The sequence below is a fragment of the Petromyzon marinus genome, chromosome 4 (genome assembly GCF_048934315.1).
Source record: "Petromyzon marinus isolate PM22_M1 ecotype Great Lakes invasive population chromosome 4, UKy_Petmar_22M1.pri1.0, whole genome shotgun sequence".
Taxonomy (NCBI): Eukaryota; Metazoa; Chordata; class Hyperoartia; order Petromyzontiformes; family Petromyzontidae; genus Petromyzon; species Petromyzon marinus.
The window spans coordinates 26,021,778-26,044,266 of NC_133670.1; the positions used below are offsets into that span (position 1 = coordinate 26,021,778).

The 22,489-nt window shown below is 54.1% G+C and overlaps 1 protein-coding gene across 1 annotated transcript in view; it reads left to right on the forward strand.

The window, feature by feature from the left end:
• LOC116937333 (receptor-type tyrosine-protein phosphatase N2-like) overlaps positions 1-22,489 on the forward strand; it is a 228,638-nt gene that overhangs the window by 137,290 nt on the left and 68,859 nt on the right. The window lies entirely within an intron of this gene.

Consider the following 22,489-nt stretch of genomic DNA (forward strand, 5'->3'; position numbering starts at 1 on the left):
CGCATCATACGCCACGCGCTGATTTCCCCACCTACTCATCATCATAATCATGACTTCTTTAGCCCGGATAGCCGCACTGAGTCCATAGGCGATGTTACAGGACGGGTCCTGCTGGCTCGCGTGGTTGGGTGGAGCGGGTCGCACGCATCCCACCCACGTTGGTTCGTCTATGGGGTTCACCATCAAGCCCATGACGGAGGCTCGTTTCATAATGAGCCCTGAGTGACACTTTGGTTTGGTTACACATGGAGAGAGTCGGAATATTAATAATCAATAGAATTTCAACTCGAATCGCGCCGCCGCCGCTGCACAGGAGTCGCCCTCGCGCTGCTCGCAGAGAGAGAGAGACTCATTCTGAGACGTTAAAATATCTCAGAATAAAATTACATCCCTTAATCTCCTTTCCCTGTGGGTCTCGGGGGTTGTTTGTTTTGACCATACTTCACCGCGCTAATCAATGAGGGTTAGTGAGACGTAGGGGTTGAGAGTGGCTAGGATCAGTACAGGTACCACTCTCTACTGGTACCACTCGCTGCAGGTACCACTCGCTGATACTGTGTTCGCCTCCGGTTGTTAGGTTCGTAGCGCAGTGCCAATGGCTGCGCCGCTACTCTACACAAAAAATACCATGATATATATTTAAATAACTTCATGTAGTTTAATGCTACCGCTGAGGATTAAAATAACAGTTTTACTGTGGGCAGGTGGGAGAGTTTAAGGGCCCCCGGTACAGATAAATAGTTAGCTTGAAAAAAGCTCAGAAGTAGTTCTAAAACAATATATTTTATTATTTAATTGTTTCCCTTCAACGTGACTTTACCGAAAGAACCAAGAATATGAATCACTGCAGTCACGAAAGCTTTAAATCAAAATGTAGTTCTGTGATGTCTGTTTTTGCGCAGAATTTCCGACCACTCGAGTGATGTGTCACTCCGCGAGACGTCCATGCAGGCGCGCGCGTCTTCTCATGGCGGCACGTGTATAATGACGTCTACAAACGATTTTTTTTACCTATAAATGATTGAATTCCTGATAATGAGTTGGAGTAGAATTAGTGATGTATAAAAAGGTGTTATGCCACAATCCGTTCTCGTGCTGGACGACCATAAGACAAGGTTATATGAATTGTCTGATGATGAGGTGGGGGTGGAGTAAATGACAAATGTATTTTAATTAAGACATTATTGAAATGTTCCCAACATAGCTGGCATTCTCTGATTAGAAATTTAATTAAGTCAGCTCTCAGGATGACTCGTATTTCCAGCAGTGTACGCGTCCACTGCTGGAGCGAGTTCGGTTGTGATGCGTTTCCATGACCACTGGAAAGCAGACCCCAGCCGTGCCGGGCTCTTTTTCGAAACCAGTCCGAAAAAAACAAAGAATAACAGTCCGGTGTGATTCGTGTCTTGTTCTGATTCTCCAAGAACAGCGCGTATCCGTGGGCTTGGCTCAATCCGCTCTCGAGCTCTCACCTTCTCCACGTCCTTTCTTGTTGGAGAATGTGCGCACAGATGACCCACCTCGTATTGACTCATTAAGAAAAGCGAGTGGGCTTCAGCAGGACACGTCACGAGGAGCGATCGAGACTGACGATGGACTCGCAGCAAGGGGAGGGGACGCTCCTTAGAGGACGCCAAATGAAGAGGAGATGGAGCGATTAAGTCGCCACGCGTGCAGCTGCTGGATGAATTGTTACATCACAGGGCCATGTGAGAGGGGGACGGTTTCGGGAGGCCTTCCACCAGCAGTGGATAGAGCATGACAGCTGCTGCTGATGGTAACGAAAATTGCAAGAGGTGTGTTGCAGAGTCAGCCAGATCCCATCAGACCTGTGGTAAGACCTCTGCGCCCAGAGCCCTGTTCCCTGGTCTCCTGTTCTCTGGTCTCCTGTTCCCTGGTCTTCTGGTCTCACTCGTGCTGTGGGGCACAGAGATGCGATCTCGGTCCTCCTGCACTTCGCGCCCACTCAGTTTCAGGCGCGGCACTGCTCCGGGCACCACTCTGGTTCCACGTCTTATGTCTCTCTGCCGGTGTGTCTCTGTGCTTCATCGTGTACACCTCTCTGCTTAGCTCTTTGTCTGCCTATCCGTTAGTCTCTGGTTCTCAAACTAAAGTTCACCGCTCCTACGACCCGCCCGTGTCAACAACAACACAAGTCCCTGAATGTAAACTCTGGGTGTCCGGGCAAATGCTCATCGGAGGGAGTCAGCCCCCGTGTCTCCATCCATCCCCTTCATGACTGTTTCGCCGTCAGTCAGAGCGCCCCTTCGCTCATCAATCCTCGTGTGGAGTCAAGCTCCAGGATACCCCCTTTGATCACAAAGTATCTTAGCGTTTGTGGGAAGGCGACGGATTTTTTTATTGTTGTTATTTTTTTTATCGCCGTTGCTAAGTGTAAGTAGGCCTGAAGGCCCCCAATGCACTGTGGCCAGCAACTCATGGGAAGGAACGCGCCCCTTGAAGTGAGAAAAAGTTTTAAGAACACGAGAGAGCTCATGACAGTGGAGTGGGTAAGAGTCGGAGTGTTTCTCGTAACGAGCAAAAGTTTGTAGGACTTAGGAGAGGGAGGGAGTTCCAAAGTTGAGCAGCGTGAGTAAGTTGGCAAGTGAAGCGATCAGCTCTGCGATATAGCCGGAGAACACATTACGGGTGAGAGGAAACAGTCGATATAATAATTATGATGATGAATTACCTTGATTCTTCCAGAGAGCCTCGCTGACCAGATCACGACCCAAGTTGACAATGCAGGCCGTCTCTCGTCAGATTGATAACCACGGTTAAATACTGCTCTGATTTGGAGATCTGGCAGGATTGGGTGCAATCCGTGTGATTTTGGTCACCGATGAGTCCCTGCTATGGGTGGACTTGTCAAAGGCATGAAGTCAGTGAGAACAATGGCTCTGCTAGTAGGGATAAAAGAGTGGCAAGGGAGCGACTGAACGACCGCGACAGAGTGGCTGGAGTGAGTTGCAGAGCATGCGAGGAAGTGAAAGTGTGTGAAGCAACCCATAGACGTATTTACATCAGTGTGATACAATATGCATTACAGAACAATACTGTTGTTGTATGCTGCCGCCTGATGATGCTAGTTATTATTGGCGAATCGTCGTACTGGAATTGTAAATAGTGTGGGGTTTATACGCTTTGGGTCTTTCGGTAAAGTCACGTAGATAGAAAAATAATAAAAAATCATGACGTTTCGATCGCAATACAGCAGGCGGACTGTTGAGGCAGTAATTAATATTTATTTCCGCCTCAGCAGTCCGCCTGCTGTATTTTTTCACCTGAAGACGATTGCATGTGCTGCGATCGAAAAGTCGTGATTTATTTTATTATTTTTCTATCCACGTGACTTTACCGAAAGCCTCAATGAGTATGAATTACTGCAGTCGTGAAAGCTTTAAGTCAAGATTGTGGGGTTTACTCACCAACACAGCGGTTAGTGCTGAACTAGTAACGAATTGGCACGTTCTGTTTACGTGACAAACCTTTCTAGTTGGCTGTGTCGGGTGGTGGTGGGTTTAACGACACATTTATATATTTACGCGATCTGATCCAAAACACCTCTAGTATGGATTTTTTACTGTTATTGTATAGGCAGGTCACGTGTGGTGGGGTAAAGCGTGAGTACTCACATATTCTACTCGACGTCTGTCCAGCATGGAAGAGTAGGCCAAGTCCCGAACAGAGTGACTCGCCGGAGCCCCCCGCGGTAGAGGCCCTTGTGTCAGCAGTGCTGCGAGAAAGAACTTCAGGGCTGCGCCTGCACCTCTATGAACTCGGCACGTGCACTGCTGGCCACGTGACTCTTTAGTGGGGGGCTTTCTAAAGTACTTGGGTCACCACACAGTCGATCCAGTCTTCGTCGTGGGGGCATTAGACCCCCCCTCCACTACCACTCCGCCGCCTTCTGTGACGTCACCTACGAGCCCCACGCTGTGACGCCTCCCCCTCAAAACACCCCCCCCCCAAACGTCACCGCGGCAACCGAACCTCGTTCGGTTGTTAGCGGGAGCCCAGGCCGCAGTGTCCGCATGACCTCTTGACCTCATAGCGAGGGGCGGGGGGCTCAGTCCGACCCCCCCCCTCCTTCCCGACCCCACTCCCTCGGGATGAAGCCCATTAGCCGCGCCGTCTGGCGAGGGGGTCGTTTGGGGGGGCGGGAGGGGGGGTTCTCCAGCCCCCCCCCCCGTCCTCGCGCCCGTGTAAGTGTCAAGGTGGCAGTGATTGCGGCTGATTGACGCGCTGATTGTGAAGCTGAAAGGGAAATGAGGCGGCGCTTGGCACGCGCTCTGCTGAGGCCGCGCGTGAGTGAGGGAGAGAACAGGTGCGGTTCGCGCGTGTACACATACACACGTGTGTGTGTACACGTGTGTGTATGTGTACACGTGTGTGTATGTGTACACGCGTGTGTGTGTGTACACGTGTGTGTATGTGTACACGTGTGTATGTGTACACGTGTGTGTATGCGTTCTGGACGGGTGCGAGGGGCTGGTAACCCCTCCACCTTCAATTAATTACCACCCAACCACGAGTTAAACTGAAATATGTAACTCATAAGATTGTGCCGGAGGCCCCGGGGGGCCAGGCGTCTATGACGTCTCCTGGCCAAACCCCAATTGGTGGAGCCAGGAGATTGAATATCCACACTCGGGGCTCCTCCAGAAACAACGAAAAGCCACTACGGGTGGCCACGTGGAATGTTCGAACGCTCACTGCAGAGGAGAGGCTGCCACTCCTCTGTCGGTAGCTGGACCGGTACCGCCTGGATCTATGCGGCATTCAGGAGGTCCAGTGGACCGGCTCTGGCTCCTGCCACCATGAGGGGTGGACAGTCCTCTACTCGGGGCAGCAGACTGCCAAACAACAGGGTGTGGCTCTTCTTTTGAACAAAAGAATGAAGGGGGCGTGGGAGCGTGGCGGTGAGGTGTGGGAAGCTGTTAGCCCCAGGCTACTTTGGGCTCGCCTTCCCATCAACCGGAGGCGAGGAATGGTGGTCGTGGTTACTTATGCCCCCACCGAAGATGAACATCCGTGGAGGGATGCAGGCAAAGCCGATTAGTCAGATGCCTTCTATGACCTCCTGTCACAGGTGCTGGCTAAAGTGGCCCCTCGGGATAGAGTCATCATGTTGGGTGACTTTAATGCCCGAGTTGGTCATGATACTGGCACCTGGTCTGGAGTGATTGGAGGGCATGGGCCAGATCAGCTCAATAACAACGGTAGGAGGCTGCTAGATTTTTGTGCAGCCCATGGGCTTGTAATTACCAACACGCTGTTCCGGCATCGGCGCATCCACACAACATCATGGATGCATGCCGGGTCCAAGCAAGAACATCTGCTGGACTACATAGTGACGGACCAGCGGATGCGAGCCCATGTCCTTGACACCAGGACCTACCGTGGAGCTGATCTTCCCACTGACCATCGACTAGTCATCTGTAAGATGCACCTGCCATTCTTCCACTCCGGTGGTGGGTGTACACCCAGGACCCCATTCTGACCTAAAGTGGCCTGGTCTCAGTTATCTGATGAAAGTTGCAAGCGAGAATTTCATCATCGCTTGCGGCTGGGATTGGCATCGTCCCCGACTCCTCCTGATGTCGAGGGTAAATGGGCGAGGTTTCGGACTGTGATTCATGCAGCTGCAATGGCTGCTTTGGGTACGCGGTCCAGACCTCCCCAGAGACCCTGGCTGACAGAGGAGGTGTTCAGGATGGTTGAGAAAAAGCGACAGGCCCACTGTCATCGGCTACAGAATCCCACGTCAGAGAATGAGGAGGCTTACCGCAGCCTTCGCTCGGAGGGTCGGAGAGCCGTGAGGCGCTGCAAGGATGGGTGGTGGTCGCGGGTTGCTGAGGAGATGGAGTCTGCCTCAGTGGTCCGTGATCACAAATCTCTATTTAACTCCATCAAAAAAGTAACCTGCAGCACCACACCTATTACCATCATTAGGGGAAAAAACGGTGATCCAATCTCCAACCCTCAGGAACAGGTTTGCAGATTTGCTGAGCATTTCTGTGAGGTCCTGGGGGAGGGAAAATCCCTCAGCCAGGAAAACATCGTGGCACAAAGTGAGGATGACCCTGCTGAGGCTGCGGTGCCTCAAATATTGGAAGAAGTCACCCCCTGTGAGTGGCTGGCTGAGGAGCCATCTGTTGAGGAAGTACTGAAGGCGATCCGGAGTCTGAGACCAGGAAAGGCAGCGGGCAGAGATGATCTCCCAAGCGAAATGCTGAGGGAGGGTGGCGTTTGTGCACAGACTGCCCTATATGACATCATAACAACGGTCTGGGCCGCTGGACGGGTTCCGTAGGATTGGAAGGATGCCCTGGTGGTCCCCCTCTTTAAGAAGGGGGACCGCACAGACTGTAACAACTACAGGGGCATCTCACTCCTCAGTGTGCCGGGAAAGGTCCTGGCAAGGATTATTCAGCATCGCCTTGCCAGGCACGCTGAGGAGAGGCTTGCGGAGCCCCAATGCGGTTTCAGGAAAGGGCGGTCCTGCACAGATGCCATATTTTCTGTCCGTCTGCTACAGCAGAGGTGTAGGGAATTCCAACAAGACCTACATCTCAGCTTTATTGACCTGGTCAAGGCCTATGATGCCATCAGTAGGCCTGGGCTCTGGGTCATTCTTCGTGATTTTGGAGTACCTGACCCTCTGCTCACGATCATTAAGGACCTTCATGATGGTGAGCGGGCCCGGATAAAACTACGTGGCCGGGAGTCAGAGCCATTCCCTGTACACCTTGGGGTGCGACAGGGATGTCTTCTGGCTCCCACATTATTTAACATCTATTTTGACCACGTAGTTCGTGAAGCCTTCAATAGCTGTACCGGGGGAATCTCCATATGGTACAGATATAATGGGAGGCTGATCGATGCCCAGGTGCGGTCAAGGGATGGCTCCCTATTGGTCAACCACGTTATGTATGCTGATGATTTGGTAATAGCTGCTCAGTCAGAGGAGGAGTTGGAGACGCTGCTGCTGAGACTGGAGCGTGCTACTAAGAGGTGGGGCCTTACCATCAGCCCCACCAAAACTAAGCACCTGCCTGGGTATTTTGTACCATCGGACACTCCACCCCCACAACTCCCAATCGGTGATGGGGCAGTTGTGGAAAGAGTGGAGAGTTTCCCGTACCTGGGTAGTGTGCTTATGACTGGCTCCAGTTTAACAGCAGAGGTCTCACTCCGAATCAGTCGAGCGGCAATATATTTTCATCGGTTGCGTAACGCTGTGTGGAAGCTACCTGGTCTGTCGCTCCGCACTAAGCTTCAGGTCTTCTCGGCCACGGTCATTCCCTCCCTTCTCTACGCTTGCGAAACGTGGACCCCCCTAATGGAACATCTTCGGCGGTTAGAAACATTTAGGCTGGCCTGCCTACGATCCATCCTGGGTTTAACCAGACTGGATTGTGTGAGGAGCTCACAAATCCTTGAAAGATCTGGGCAAGGTCCCATTGGTGAGCTCCTCCGGCAGGCAAGGCTGCGATGGCTGGGTCATGTAGCCCGCATGCCCAGCCAACGCATGTCGAAACAGCTTTTGTTCGGCCGGATTGAGGGGGCAAAGCGGGCGCGGCACGGGCTAGAGAAGAGATGGAGTGATGTGGTACAGGAGGACGTGGAGCTGAGTGGACTTGCCGATGACTGGTACCAGCGGTGTCAAGATCGACCTCTGTGGAGGAGGCTCGTGAAGGATGCTACTGGGCAGTTGGAGGTAGTCGCCCTCCAACAACAACGGAGGGCGGAGGAGCGACGCTCACAACAACGAGCGGAGTGCCGGGTGGCTAAAGCACAGCAGATTGGCACAGTAGGGGGCACAGGTGGTGCATCAGCCAGTCATCTCAGTCAGTCGACCCGTGGCACCTGGGTCTGCCCCGTGACCTCCTGCCAGTGGGCGTTCGACACTTCACGTGGCCTCAGGGTGCACATGGCCTGGCACAAGCGTCGTGGTGACGTCACCGCCACTTAGTGGCGAATGGCGGTTGTTGTTGTTGTATGCGTACACGCGTGTGTACACGTGTGTGTATGTGTACACGCGTGTGTGTGTATGTACACGTGTGTGCATGTGTACACGTGTGTGTACACGTGTGTATGTGTACACGCGTGTGTACACGTGTGTGTATGTGTACATGCGTGTGTACACGTGTGTATGTGTACACGGCCTCTGTGGAGTAGGCTCGTGAAGGACGCTACTGGGCAGTTGGAGGTAGTCGCCCTCCAACAACAATGGAGGGCGGAGGAGCGACGCTCACACCAACGAGCGGAGCGCCGGGTGGCTAAAGCACAGCAGGTTGGCACATTAGGGGGCACAGGTGGTGCATCAGCCAGTCATCTCAGTCAGTCGACCCGTGGCACCTGGGTCTGCCCCGTGACCTCCTGCCAGCGGGCGTTCGACACTTCACGTGGCCTCAGGGTGCACATAGCCTGGCACAAGCGTCGTGGTGACGTCACCGCCACTTAGTGGCGAATGGCGGTTGTTGTTGTTGTATGTGTACACGCGTGTGTATGTGTACATGCGTGTACACATACATATGGGGAGCGGTAGTGTAGCAGTTAGCGCGCTGCGCTATGAACCCGGCGACCTGGGTTTGATTCCCACTCACGGCCAACATCAGTGACGATTATCTGAACCGGTCATGGGCCTCTCCTAGGTCGACTCAGCCTCAAATGAGTACCTGGTGCGGTGTGTAAACATCGTCACTGGGGAGACAAAGGCGGTCGGGTGTGGTGCTGGCCACCCACCCTTCGTGTACCGCACCGGCCTTCATTGATGCTCGCTAATAGCACTTGCCCCTACAGTCTGTTTAGGCTATACGGGGGATCTTTGTCTTTGTATGTGTACGCGTGTGTGTGGGGAGCGGTAGTGTAGCGGTTAGCGCTACGCTGCGCTACGAACCTGACGACCCGAGTGTGATTCCCGCTCACAGCCAACACCACCAGTGACGATTATCTGAACCGCTCCTGGGCCTCCCCTCGGTTGACTCAGCCTCACATGAGTACCTGGTGCGGTGTGTAAACATCAGCACTGACGAGACAAATGCGGCGGCCGGGCGTGGTGCTGACCACCCAATCCTTCGTGTGCCGCACCGGCCTTCATAGGTTAAAAGCGCTTGCCTCAACAGCCTGTTAAAGGCTATACTGGGGATCTTTGTCTTAGTGTGCCGGCTTGTGTGTGCGTGTGTTTGTGTTGAGGCGGTGTGGCGTGAGCGCTGTTTATTATTCGAACGCTTGATTTGCGGGTCTTGTGTTTCTTCAAATATTTCAGATCCCCAAAATATGATGGATATTCACTGCCATGGATATTCACTGTGATGGATATTCACTGCCATGCGTGTGGCTACCCTGCCTTTACAAATCCACATATTGGCTTGACCTTCCACTTGTATTATTATTCAGCTTAACCGTGTTTGTTCTGCTTATTTTCCTGGAAAGCTCTTATTCCGTTGTGGAGTCTTCTTGTCACTTTCAGCTTTATTGTTTGAAACTTTCATCCCGTTGTTTTGTGTCCCGGCACCGCAATTTAAAATCCAAGCCGGTTTCAGAGCCTCGCCTTGGCTCCGAGATCTGTGCGGGTGTCTTGGCGGTGTCTGGAAGTCGTATGATGGCCACTCGCTGAGAACAATAACAGCCTGAACCCCTGGAGGGTTACACTCCCGACAGTAGCAGTGGCAGCAGCGAGTCGCGACCCACATTGCTGACATGTTATGAAAAAAGACCGGGCAGATCGGCGTGCAGGCAGACGGGCAGGCAGGCGGGCAGGCGGGCGGGCAGACACACGGGCAGGCCAGCAGGCAGGCAGCGGACAGGCAGGCGGGCAGGCAGGTCAGCAGGCAGGTGAGCAGGCAGGCGGGCAGGCAGGCAGGCGGGCAGGCAGGCAGGCAGGCAGGCGGGCAGGCAGGCAGGCAGGCGGGCAGGCAGGCATGCGGGCAGGCAGGCGGGCAGGCAGGCGGGCGGGCAGGCAGGTGAGTAGGCAGGCAAGCGGGCAGGCAGGCAGGTGGGCAGGCCGGCAGGCAGGCAGGCAGGCGGGGCGGGGAGGCAGGTGAGCAGGCAGTCAAGCGGGCAGGCAGGCAGGCGGGCAGGCCGGCAGGCAGGCAGGCAGGTGAGCAGGCAGGCAAGCGGGCAGGCAGGCGGGCAGGCAGGCCGGCGGGTAGGCAGACGGGCAGGCCGACGGGCAGGCAAGCGGGCAGGCAGGCGGGCAGGCAGCCGGGCAGGTAGGCGGGCAGGCGTGTCTACCTCCTATCCTCAAGGCAATGGCTCTTCTAGCAACGCTGGCGTCTGCTCGTGATGCGGGCGATGAGCGAGACTGTCGATGCGTGCCGCTCGTTGTCAGATCGACCTCGCCGACATTCAGCGTGGTTGCCTACGTATGGTGTGAAAGAAGTTCAACATAGCACATACATCATCCACGGGCTCGCCCCGAGCCTTCCTCTCCCCTCATCTCACGCTGCTCCTCTTCACGCACTCTGTGCTCCAGTAACAAAGGTATTCTCTGTAGACCCACCTCTATATGTCACTGTGTCACCACCTTGTGCCATCATCAGGTCGAGTACGACCTCTGGAGAGATCCATTACCCCAGCGCCTCCCACACCCTCCTCCTGTCCCTCACTGCATGTCGGGGTTCAGAAAGAGTCGACTCTGTAGCGCTCTTCACCTCGTTCTGCCACCTCTTTATTTAGTGTTTTGTTATTACGATGTTTGCCCGGGAGAGCCTGTCCGAGTCTCAAGACTCTTTATCAGGAGGTCCTTGCTATATTTGCTCTGAATTGAGTAATCTGCAGACATTTCTTCAGCCTTGGGATGTTTGGCGACTACAAGTTGCATTGTGTGTGTCTTTTTAAGCTCTGGAATATTTTGAATTCCTCATTTGTTTTTAATCTGATATCTTCTTCTCGCTTCACTGCTGCGCGAGATGTTTTGGCTTTCAGAATTTTAGTGATCCACTTCACCCTTGCAAATGAGACTCTGCGGTCGCCCAACGTTGCTACGTTTACTGGGATTCGACCTCAAGCAGGGTCTGGCTGATACCGGGTAGAACAGATTACGCCGTCGCTATGTAAACTTTAAAAGCGCGTGCTGCCCCCTCGTGGCGTTATAATTAACAATATATAAACTTTATTAATTAGACGCATCAATAATGATTTGCAGGCCAAACCAGTGCTGGTTGACGGAGTCCCCACGCTCTGTCGGGACGTGTTAATGGCGATTGTTTGACAGCACCACGCTGGTCAGCGCGGGCTGGAGAAGCGGAGGGGAACCCAGAAGCGGTTCAGTCATCACTCACCGCCACTGATGTTAGCCGTGGCCAGGGATCGCAGTGAGGTCGCCGAGTGAATAGCGGAGTGCGCCAACCGCCGCGCCACCGCTCCCCCTCTGCACCCAGTGGCGGTGCAAAAGCTGAACCCATGCTGACCCGGGTCAGGTATTTCGGTATCGAGGTCCAACCCCATCGGGGGTCCACAGCTCGCATTCAGTACCACGGCTCCCTGCTTGGTGCTGGCAGTGAGGCGGTGGCCCTGCTGGGCTCTATTCAACGAGCACCGCCCACGTGAGCGATGAGACTCTACGCTGTGGCTGACTGGCAACAATACACGCATTGGGGAGGGCGACTCTGCAACGCCGCTGTGGCCATGTGGGCAGGGGGCTGGCAAGCTGGCAATGCTGTGCCCGCTATAATGCACCCCCCCCCCCTCTCGCCTGCTCTCCTCCATGGGGTCGCAGCAATGTAACGATGCCTCGATTAACATCAAATCTTAAGCTCTCGATGCGTGCAGCGACTCGAGTCGCGCGTGGAAGAATCGACGGCGTTGCTGTCCGGACTCGGTCGCACCAACTGGGTTCGTGCGAGAGGACTCTCTACGCACGTGGGCCGCCGACTGCCCCGACGCTGTACGCGAATATATCTTCAAGACTCCACTCAGACCACCTCGCAGCAGCCTTGAGCCTTCAACCGCTGCTGTTCCCAGGCAGCCTCCCATCCGAGTATCGAACCAAGCTCAACCCCCGCCGAACTCCGGAGATCTGATGACGCCGGGCGCACTCGGACATTGTTGACGACGTGATGACGTCTCTCTTCCTAAGCGCTTACGAATCACCAAGGCGACGTTGGTTTTGGCCGCTTCGTCAAGATGCTTCTCCCTCTCCTCCGAAGCGTGTTCGGGTTGTACCGCGCGTTGTTCGCAACGATGTCCGACGTTTGACTCCATGTGCTTCAATTTGCCTTGACTGACGAAGCTCCCGGAAGTGGGAGCGAAACGTCGGACACCGTGCCAAAAGCAACGTGGCGCGGCACAACTCGACAGTAGCACGGCAGCGCTGCACAGCAGCAGCAGAGTCCGGTACTCAGCGGCGCGCTGTGCTCTCGTCTGTGGCATTACGCCTGGCTCCACTCACACACGGCTCCACTCACGCCGGCTCCACTCACGCTTGGCTCCACTCCCGCCCGGCTCCACTCCCGCCCGGCTCCACTCACGCCCGGCTCCACTCACGCCCGGCTCCACTCACGCTTGGCTCCACTCACGCCTGGCTCCATTCACGATCTACGAGTATCGCGACACGAGACGAGCGGGGACGTGGCGGGGACGGGAAGTGGGTGGGGGCTGTGACTCGAGTGATTTACAAGCCCAGGGTTCCCTTCACGACCCCCCCCCCACCCCCTCTGGCGGTGGACGGCGTAGCGATGGGGGGGGGTCAATAAAGTTTGTAGCGCTTTGTGGCAAGTCCGCAGGCGGCCAGTCTGTGCGCAGACGCGAAATGCCAGCTGCCATTTGGAACGTGGAATTTCCATCACTGGCTCGGGGCGGGAGATGAGAGCCCCCCACTCAATTCACAGAATCGTTGCGGGTCTCTGTCTCCGCCCACACTCCCAGTGTCGTAAGTACATTTAATAATCGTAGATTTCTTTAAAATATATATAAATTAATAATCGCTCTCATTCATGATAAAGGTTATTGGGTTAGATTGCGTAAGTATAAATCTAACCCAAACACCAAAAACCTTTGTTATGGATAATATTGGTCACGAAAGCCTACGTGTTAAATCGAGCTCATGTTAATAGTCTCAGCGGCAATTTAGTAAGACCACATAATTAGCATCAATCCAGAAAACATCGATTAGCACACAACGCGATCGGGAGTCTTAAAAATGGATACGGATTGATGTATCGCTACATCGATTCACCCTACTTATTGGAGAATGCTATTGGAAACAATCCAAACGAGATGGGAAAACGAGACAGATCAACACTCCCGCATTGGTTTATGGATGGAAATTCCTCATTTGGAGTGCATCCTTACAACCTTATATCTTGATCATACACTTCTATATGATTCTGTATGATTGCTCATACAATCATAGAAATGTATGCAGAGTCATACCGGGTAGAGTTGTTAGTGCACTGTGCTCTTAACTCAAAATGTTTGAGTTTGATTATCGGCCACGGCTAGAATCAAACTCGCAATGACCCAGCGTGGTGAAGTATGGTCACACGACCCCCACAGGAATGGAACGCGTGGTGGGCAAGGCCTTAACTCCAGCCGGCGGGTCTACACAAGCCGCCGTGCAATGATCGCGTCGTTAGTTCAGTCACCGTTACGGGCGACAGAGCGACACGCGTGGTGTGAACAGCCACGCGTGGTGTGTAACCTGTCACGCGTGGTGTGAACAGTCACGCGTGATGTGAACAGTCAAGCGTGATGTGAACAGTCACGCGTGATGTGTACCCTGTCACACGTGATGTGAACAGTCACGCGTGGTATGAACAGTCACGCGTGGTGTGTAACCTGTCACGCGTGATGTGAACAGTCACGCGTGATGTGAACAGTCACGCGTGATGTGAACAGCCACGCATGGTGTGAACAGTCACGCGTGGTGTGAACAGCCACGCGTGATGTGAACAGCCACGTGTGGTGTGAACAGTCACGCGTGGTGTGAACAGCCACGCGTGGTGTGAACAGTCACGCGTGGTGTGTACCCTGTCACACGTGATGTGAACAGTCACGCGTGGTGTGAACAGTCACGCGTGGTGTGTAACCTGTCAAGCGTGATGTGAACAGTCACGCGTGATGTGAACAGTCACGCGTGGTGTGAACAGTCATGCGTGGTGTGAACAGCCACACGTGGTGTGAACAGTCACGCGTGGTGTGAACAGCCACACGTGGTGTGAACAGTCACACGTGGTGTGTAACCTGTCACGCGTGATGTGAACAGTCACGCGTGATGTGTACCCTGTCACACGTGATGTGAACAGTCACGCGTGGTGTGAACAGTCACGCGTGGTGTGTAACCTGTCAAGCGTGATGTGAACAGCCACGCGTGGTGTGTAACCTGTCACACGTGATGTGAACAGCCACGCGTGGTGTGTAACCTGTCACACGTGATGTGAACAACCACGCATGGTGTGAACAGTCACGCGTGGTGTGTAACCTGTCACACGTGATGTGAACAGTCACGCGTGATGTGAACAGTCACGCGTGGTGTGAACAGTCACGCGTGGTGTGAACAGCCACACGTGGTGTGAACAGTCACGCGTGGTGTGAACAGCCACACGTGGTGTGAACAGTCACACGTGGTGTGTAACCTGTCACGCGTGGTGTGAACAGTCACACGTGATGTTATCAGTGACGCGTGATGTGAACAGTCACGCGTGGTGTAAACAGCCACGCGTGGTGTGTAACCTGTCACACGTGATGTGAACAGCCACACGTGGTGTGTAACCTGTCACACGTGATGTGAACAGCCACACGTGGTGTGTAACCTGTCACGCGTGATGTGAACAGTCACGCGTGATGTGAACAGTCACGCGTGGTGTGAACAGTCACGCGTGGTGTGAACAGCCACACGTGGTGTGAACAGTCACACGTGGTGTGTAACCTGTCACGTGATGTGAACAGCCACACGTGGTGTGTAACCTGTCAAGCGTGATGTGAACAGCCACGCGTGGTGTGTAACCTGTCACACGTGATGTGAACCGTCACGCGTTGCGCAACACGTGCGAGCACACACGGCGCAGGCTTTCGTGATGGAAACCTCGGGGATTTTATGCAGCTAATAAATTTTCAACATGTGAAAGACGATTCGCTTACAAATCGCATCGACGGTGGGGGCGATGGCGTTGGCGATGCGGCAGGAGAATTGGCCAAATAAACGGCAATCAGTTCTCGGGCTTAGTCGGGAGGACTCGAGGTAGGAACTACCACCTCCGTCTCGCTCCGTGTGTGTCCCGGGTGCTATGGGGGGGTTGGGGGGTAGGGTGAGCGGGGGGGGGGGGGCATCTTTAAACAAATGCTGCACGCTGCTACAGGACGTGAGTATGTATGTTGAACTTCTTTCACACCGTACGTAGCCATCCGTGTTAATCGGAGGTGCAAAGTAGGGGGGGGCGATCCGCTCGCGGGCTCTCTGTGTCGCGTTCCCCGCCCTCGCCCTCCTGGGTGTGCGGCAGAGGCCGCGCGCGACGCCCATCGCTGCTTTCCACTCATTTCCGTACCAACATTTCTCTGACTTGAACATACATGGGGGGCTGAGCCTTCGGTAGGCTTGGGGGTGGGGGCGCTTTGCCCCCTCCCGATCCTTCATTACCCCACGCCGTGAGGTATAATCGCACATCCCACTTCCCACCGGGCATCCCGTGCCACCCAAGCGTCGCCACCCTCGTCCCATCATCACGACAGCAGCAGCAGCAGCGGCGGCGGCTCACAATGTCCAGCTTCTACTGAGCTGGTGAATGAATCAGCGCGGTGCTGTTGGTCGCCGAGTGAATGCGCGGTGGTACGGTGCATTCATCTCCAAGGAATGTGGAGACAAAGGCGGTTAGGAATGCGTGCGGTGGTGGCGGCCACACCACCGCCCCCCCCCGCTCTCCACCCCTTGCGTGCCGTGCTGACGCTCCTTGACCAAATTGAACCGCACGGCGATGCGCGCTGCGCGTTCATCATCCACCCCCCTCCTCCAGCCCCCCCCACCACCTCCACCCCCCCCCATCTTCACCCCCACCACCCCCACCACCTCCACCCCCACCACCTCCACCCCCACCTCCAGCCCCCCCCCACCACCTCCACCCCCCCCATCTCCACCCCCACCACCTCCACCCCCACCACCTCCACCCCCACCACCTCCACCCCCCACCTCCACCCCCCCCACCTCCAGCCCCCCCACCTCCACCCCCACCATCTCCACCCCACCACCTCCAGCCCCCCCACCTCCACCCCCCACCTCCACCCCCCCACCTCCACCCCCACCACCACCTCCACCCCCTCCACCCCCACCACCTCCACCCCCACCACCTCCACCCCACCACCTCCAGCCCCCCCACCTCCACCCCACCACCTCCACCCCCCACCTCCACCCCCACCACCTCCACCCCCCCACCTCCACCCCACCACCTCCACCCCCACCACCTCCACCACCTCCACCCCCCCCCCCCCACCTCCACCCCCCCCCCCACCTCCACCCCCAAGTCGTATTCGAGTTGCGCGAGTAGCGCACCACCTTGTGTGAGTGATGTAACACGACGACTTCTGAATCCCCTTCAGCCGCCTCTAAGCCGCCTTTGGGACGAACCCCTCTGCCCTGTGAATGCATTAACTCTGTCCTGCGCATATGGCATCGCATGACAGGCAAGCGGTGTTCATCCCAAGGGATAGAATGTGCTGAATAACGTGGGGAACCACATTTCATGCGAAAGGTGGGTTTTTTTGACAGAGTGGAGAGCAAAAAAAATCGCTACACTCGAGAACCCATCGTAATTGCACGTGGCTCAAACTCGGATTTGAACTCATCAACCGGGAGGTGCTGGCTCGGTGTCTCTGACACAGCAATTATGAATCCTGCTAAGTCACGACCCCCGCCCTATCAATGCCTGTGAGTAGAGTATTCATCGTGGATGTCAGTTCTCTGAAGCTAAGCGTGTTTGAGCTCGCTTAGCGCTTGGAAGGGTGACCACCACCATCAGGGCTTGCCAGGTGTTGCAGGCTTAGAGCAGCGAGGCGTGGCGGTTCTGAGTGCCTCCCCTACGCCTATAGCGTCGTGCTGGGGTTTTCTCCGGATTCAGAATGCGAATCTTTATAACTGGATTCTCCAGTTATCTTACACACAACGAGCCACAACCCCTCGTGAATGGAATTGTCCAAACGCCCCAACGTAGCAGGGTCCTCTTGAAAAGGAGTCTCGAGGCTCAGTGAGCCTTTCCTGGGTAAATCATCGGCATTATTAATGATTTGTATTTGTTTCTCTGATGATGATGATGATAAACGTCTTGTCGAGTGAAGTGCCGCCACCTCTTCACATACGCACGTCAGAGTTCACAATAAACAACAAGACACCCGGCACGGCGCTAATGATATTTGGAGTAATCTGGTTAATTCGGCCAGGAGATTGCTTTTAGCAAGGCTCGCCTTAACCTTTCGAGGGGATCAAAAGGGCAGCAGGTTTCGCGATCCTCTGCGCCGGGGCTGAAGGGCTCAGACAGAGAGGGGGGGGGGGGGGGAAAGGGAGGGAGAGTGGAGAGGGGGCGATTGGGGGGAGGAGAGCGGGAGGGAGAGCGGCCATGATGAATGGAGCTGCTGCTGCTGCTGTTGACGCGATGCGACGTTGCCACGTGTCAAGTGACTGCTCGCGAACGCAAGTTTGTCGCTGCTGCGTTGATGGCAGCTATCCTGGTGGAGCTCTAGGGCTGTGGAGCTGTGGGTCTGTGAAGAGTGCAATGCAGTAGAGCCGTGAGAGTGTACGCAGCAAGTGACCCCATCGAGAGAGTGCTGTCCTCGTGTTGGGTTCGTGTCGAGTGATTCTGAATTTCGTGCTTCGAGGTTTGGGGAGAAGCTTGCACTGGTAGCTAATCTTGAAACTGTCGTGAGGACAGGGGCATAAATATAGTTTATTAATCTGTACAAACCTCGTTACACTTTTATACAAGTGTTAATGGTTAGTATTGCCTCTGGATAATTATTTTTTGAAGTGCTCGTTGCAATAATTAAATCGGCCCCATCGTCTCCTTGGCACAATGATGAGAATTGTTTTTTGGGAAAAGTGGCAGCTGTCTTATTTCGGTTGTCCGTGATACCCCCCCCCCCCCCCCCCCGATAGAATGGCTCAGAGCTGCTAATTAAATGTTTAATTCCCGTGTAAAGTATTTAACAAATTATATGACGGTGTTATCTTCCCCTCCGAACTTGATGCCTTGCTGTCAATTAAATGTTGCCAATTACATACATGTAACCAAACTTGATCAGATATTGAAATCAATCAAACCCTTAACGCGTGAGTGTAATCATGCGAACACGTTTCGCTGTACGGCCTGCCTAGAGCCGTGCCGGTGCGGCAATAGGTGGGGAGCGGTGGTGCATCGGTCAGCACACTACGCTACGAACACAGCAACCCAATTTAAATTTCCGACTACTTCGAACATCATTGGCGAGTAATATCTAAATCCTGTTGTGGACCTCCCCGAGGTTGACTTAGCCTTTAATGAGTACCTGGCACTGTGGGTTAACATCAGCACTGGCGAGTCCAAAGCAGCAGCCTGGCGTGGCGCTGGCGACAGCGTTACCACGTGCAAAGTTCGGGCCTTAATAGGTGCTCGCTAACACGAGGGAGCTTTGTATATGTGTCTCGATATGGGATTGTGATATGGCATTATTATATGGGATTGTGCTTTGGGATTATTATATGGGATTGTGATATGGGATTATTATGTGGGATTGTGATATGGGATTGTTATATGGTATTGTGATATGGGATTGTGATATGGGATTATGATATGGTATATGGGATTGTGATATGGGATTGTGATATGGGATTGAGATATTGGATGGGATCGCGTACCGTCGCGTCACAGTAGGGGGATGGCGACAACGGCGTCGCGAGGTCTTCATCCAGCAGTGGATCGATCACGGCCGGCGATGACGACGATGGACAAACGACGCGGAGACATCCACCATCACCGTGGCACCGTCCAATGTCCCCAACTCCCGCAACCTCCGTCACCCCCCACCCCACCCCCAGCCCAAGCCATCGCAACGCAGCCGCCTCCAGTTTTCTACTTTGATTGTCCGAGGGTGACAAATTGAAAAGGGAGGGGACTGGGGGTGGGGGTCGTGTGGGCGGCTTTGGTTGTTTGGGGGGCGTAAGTTGTGGGGGGAGGGGGTGGAGTGGGGGGGGGCACCGCTCTTCTGAATAACAAAGCTGCACGTCACGTGCAACTGCCTTCCCTGGCAGGTCAACGAAAGCTCCACATGTCTAAGAGTAACAACCAACACAAACTAGCACTGCCTGCATCGTGAATTCGCTCGTTGTTGTAATACAAATTATAATTTACTGTGCCGGGGCTGCCTACGCGGAGTGCGAAGGTGTTGTGTGTACACACACGCGTGTGTGTCCGTGTGTATACACACACACGTGTGTGTGTCCGTGTGTATACACACACACACGCGTGTGTGTCCGTGTGTATACACACACACGTGTGTGTGTCCGTGTGTATACACACACACACGCGTGTGTGTCCGTGTGTGTGAGATGAGGTGCAATGTGCGCGTGTGATCGTGCGCGATCGAGAGCCTGTACGTGTGACGGAGAGAGAATGCGTGGTAGAGAGAGTGTGTGTGTGAAAGGGAAGGAGTGAGTAGTGCGTGTGTGTAAGTGGGGTTGTGAGTGTGTGTGTGTAGGAGTGAGTAGTGCGTGTGTGTAAGTGGGGTTGTGAGTGTGTGTGTAGGAGTGAGTAGTGCGTGTGTGTAAGTGGGGTTGTGAGTGTGTGTGTGTAGGAGTGAGTAGTGCGTGTGTGTAAGTGGGGTTGTGAGTGTGTGTCTTTGTTGGCGCGACAGCGGGGGAGCGGTGGCGTAACGGTTAGCGTACTGCGCTAAGAACCCGGCGAACCGGGTTCTATTTCCGCCCACGGCCAACACCAGTGACAATTATCTGAACCAGTTCTGGTGCGGTGTATAAATATCACAACTATGGAGACAAAGGCGGCCGGACGTGGTGCTGGCCACCCACCCCCTCGTGTGTCGTGTCGGCCGTCACAGGTGCTACTCGCTAACAGCACTTGCCCCATCAGTCTGTTAGAGTCTATAAGGGGGATCTTTGTCTTTGTGTGTCAGTGCACGTGGGCAACAGAAGAATAGCTTTCACTCTGCGTTTTACATTGCGACTGTACGAATGCAACAGTTTAATCGCACATTTAAAATACATTTTACATTATAAAACTTACAATGGCGGGAAGGGAACATCTATTGCAGGGAACCTCGTGTGTATGATTTAAATGATTAAATATGATGTCCGTGTGGGAGCGATGATGAAACAGCTCGCGTGGGAGTGCGGGGTGGATTATTATCACTGCGGCATTGTTGGACCGGGAGGGGTGGTGACGGGTTAGGGAAGCCTTCATCCAGCAGTGGAGTGAACGTGGCTGATATTGGTGATAACAATATTTCGTTTATGTGATATTTAATTGTTGCAGTCTTGAAAAAGACAGCAGCTGTGCTGTTTATGTCCACACTATTGCGTGGATAGGTATGCAATATCCTGAAGGATAGGGAAGGCAAATACATCTCATATATATTTAACCCTGTACAGCGAGATAAATAAAACAACCGTCTTCTCGGTACCTGCACCCGTCAATGGATAGAGCAGACATTGGCTGATGGTACTGGGCGCTGTGAGCACACAGCGACAAACATTAGCACGGTTGGCTACGCACGGTGCGAAAGAAGTTCAACATACACGTGACAGATGCATTTTAGTACAACAATGACACATACGGACAGTGTACACGAACTGTGTGCATGCATGTAATGCGTGTATGTTTGTGAATATTTACATGTAATGTAGTTTGCCATAGCTTGTGTTTGTACATTTCTAAATGTGTGTGTGTGTAAATGATTTTGGCATGAGACAGCGGTGCAGCAAATGTGGACTCCCCCTGTTCTACAAATGTCCGGGGATAGAGTGTTGCCACCTCGCACCCGTGGGTTTTCTCCGCGTGCATCGATGTCCTCCCACATGGAACGCACATTAACTCGCTAATATATAGAGGACCGCAGAGCTTGAGAAATAAAGCGCCGATTCCTCACCGCGAGGCTGTGGTTTCTCCTCCTGCCGCCTCTGAGTCGTCCCCTCTCTATTTGAATCGTCCTCTCTCAGTCGTCCTCTCTGAGTCGTCCTCTCTCTCGGAGTCGTCATCTTTCTATAGGAGTCGTCCTCTATCTCTCAGTCGTCCTCTCTCTCTCTACGAGAGCGAGGAGCCTATGCTGTGCGTCGCCTGACGAGTTGACATTCATTTTTATGAACATCACAATATCGGGGAGCATTACAGTACATGCGTGCAGTCATGAACGTGCGCGTGTCCTCACGTACAAACGCGTTTGTGTGCGATGCAGTCAGAACCGCTTGCGTGCATTGTCACTCGTGTGTGTGTGTAAATGAGCGTGTAAATGAATGTACGTGTGGATGGATGGAGGTGTGCGTGTGTATGCATACACTCAGCGTGGACGTAGAGTCGTACGTGTGTATGCACGTATACACGGGCATGCATTTGATTATCGCGGTTGCGTTTATACTCGAATGCACACACGTACGCCTGCAATCGAACTTGTACGCCTTCATCAACGTGTGTGTGTGTTTGCCTACCCGCACTTGTGCGTGCGCATAGATGCACGCACGTGTATGTGTGTGCGTGTACACCTGCACGCATCTCTGTGCGTGCATTAGTCCACACGTGTCTGGGCCGTGGAAGAAAATCGCGCTCGCTCGCTCGCTCGCTGCTGTTTCATCACTGCCTCGTCACTGGCTGCCTCCTCATTGCTGTATCGCCGCTCTGCGCTGGATCTCGATGCTGCTGCTGTAGCTGCTGCTGCTGCTGTAGCTGCTGCTGTAGCTGCTGCTGTAGCTGCTGTAGCAGAGCCCTCTCCCCGCTCCTCCGGGCGAGGGGGACGCGGCGCCGCCTCCTCCGCACGCGCCGCGAGCAGTCCCGGGGTGGTGTGGGGCCGCGGCTGGAGGTGGTGGAGAGGGGGGGCGGGCAGGAGGGGGCGGTGGTGGTGAGAGTAGTGGTGGTGGGAGTGCTGGCGAGAGTAGTGGTGGGGTGCTGGTGAGAGTAGTGGTGGTGGTGGTTGTTGCAGTTAAAGACACGCGGTGGCGAACCCGAGTTCGTTTCCCACTCACAGGAAACACCAGAGACAATTATCTGAACCGGTTGTCGGCCTCCCGTAGGTCGACTCAGCCTCAAATTTGATGTGTAGGCGTTGTCACAAGAGAAACAAAGGCGGCCAGGCGTGGTGCTGGCAACCCACCACCTCGTGTACCGTTCCGGCCTTCATAGATGCACTTGCCCCAGCAGTCTGTCGAGGTTCTACGGGGTATCTTTGTTTTTGGTTGGGGTAGTAACATTGGTGGTTGTGGTAGTGATAGATTGATGGTTGTTGTATTCGTGTAGTTGTTAGTGGTGCTTCAAGTGGTAGTTACGTTGGTGGTGGGATGGTTTGAGAGAGTTCGACA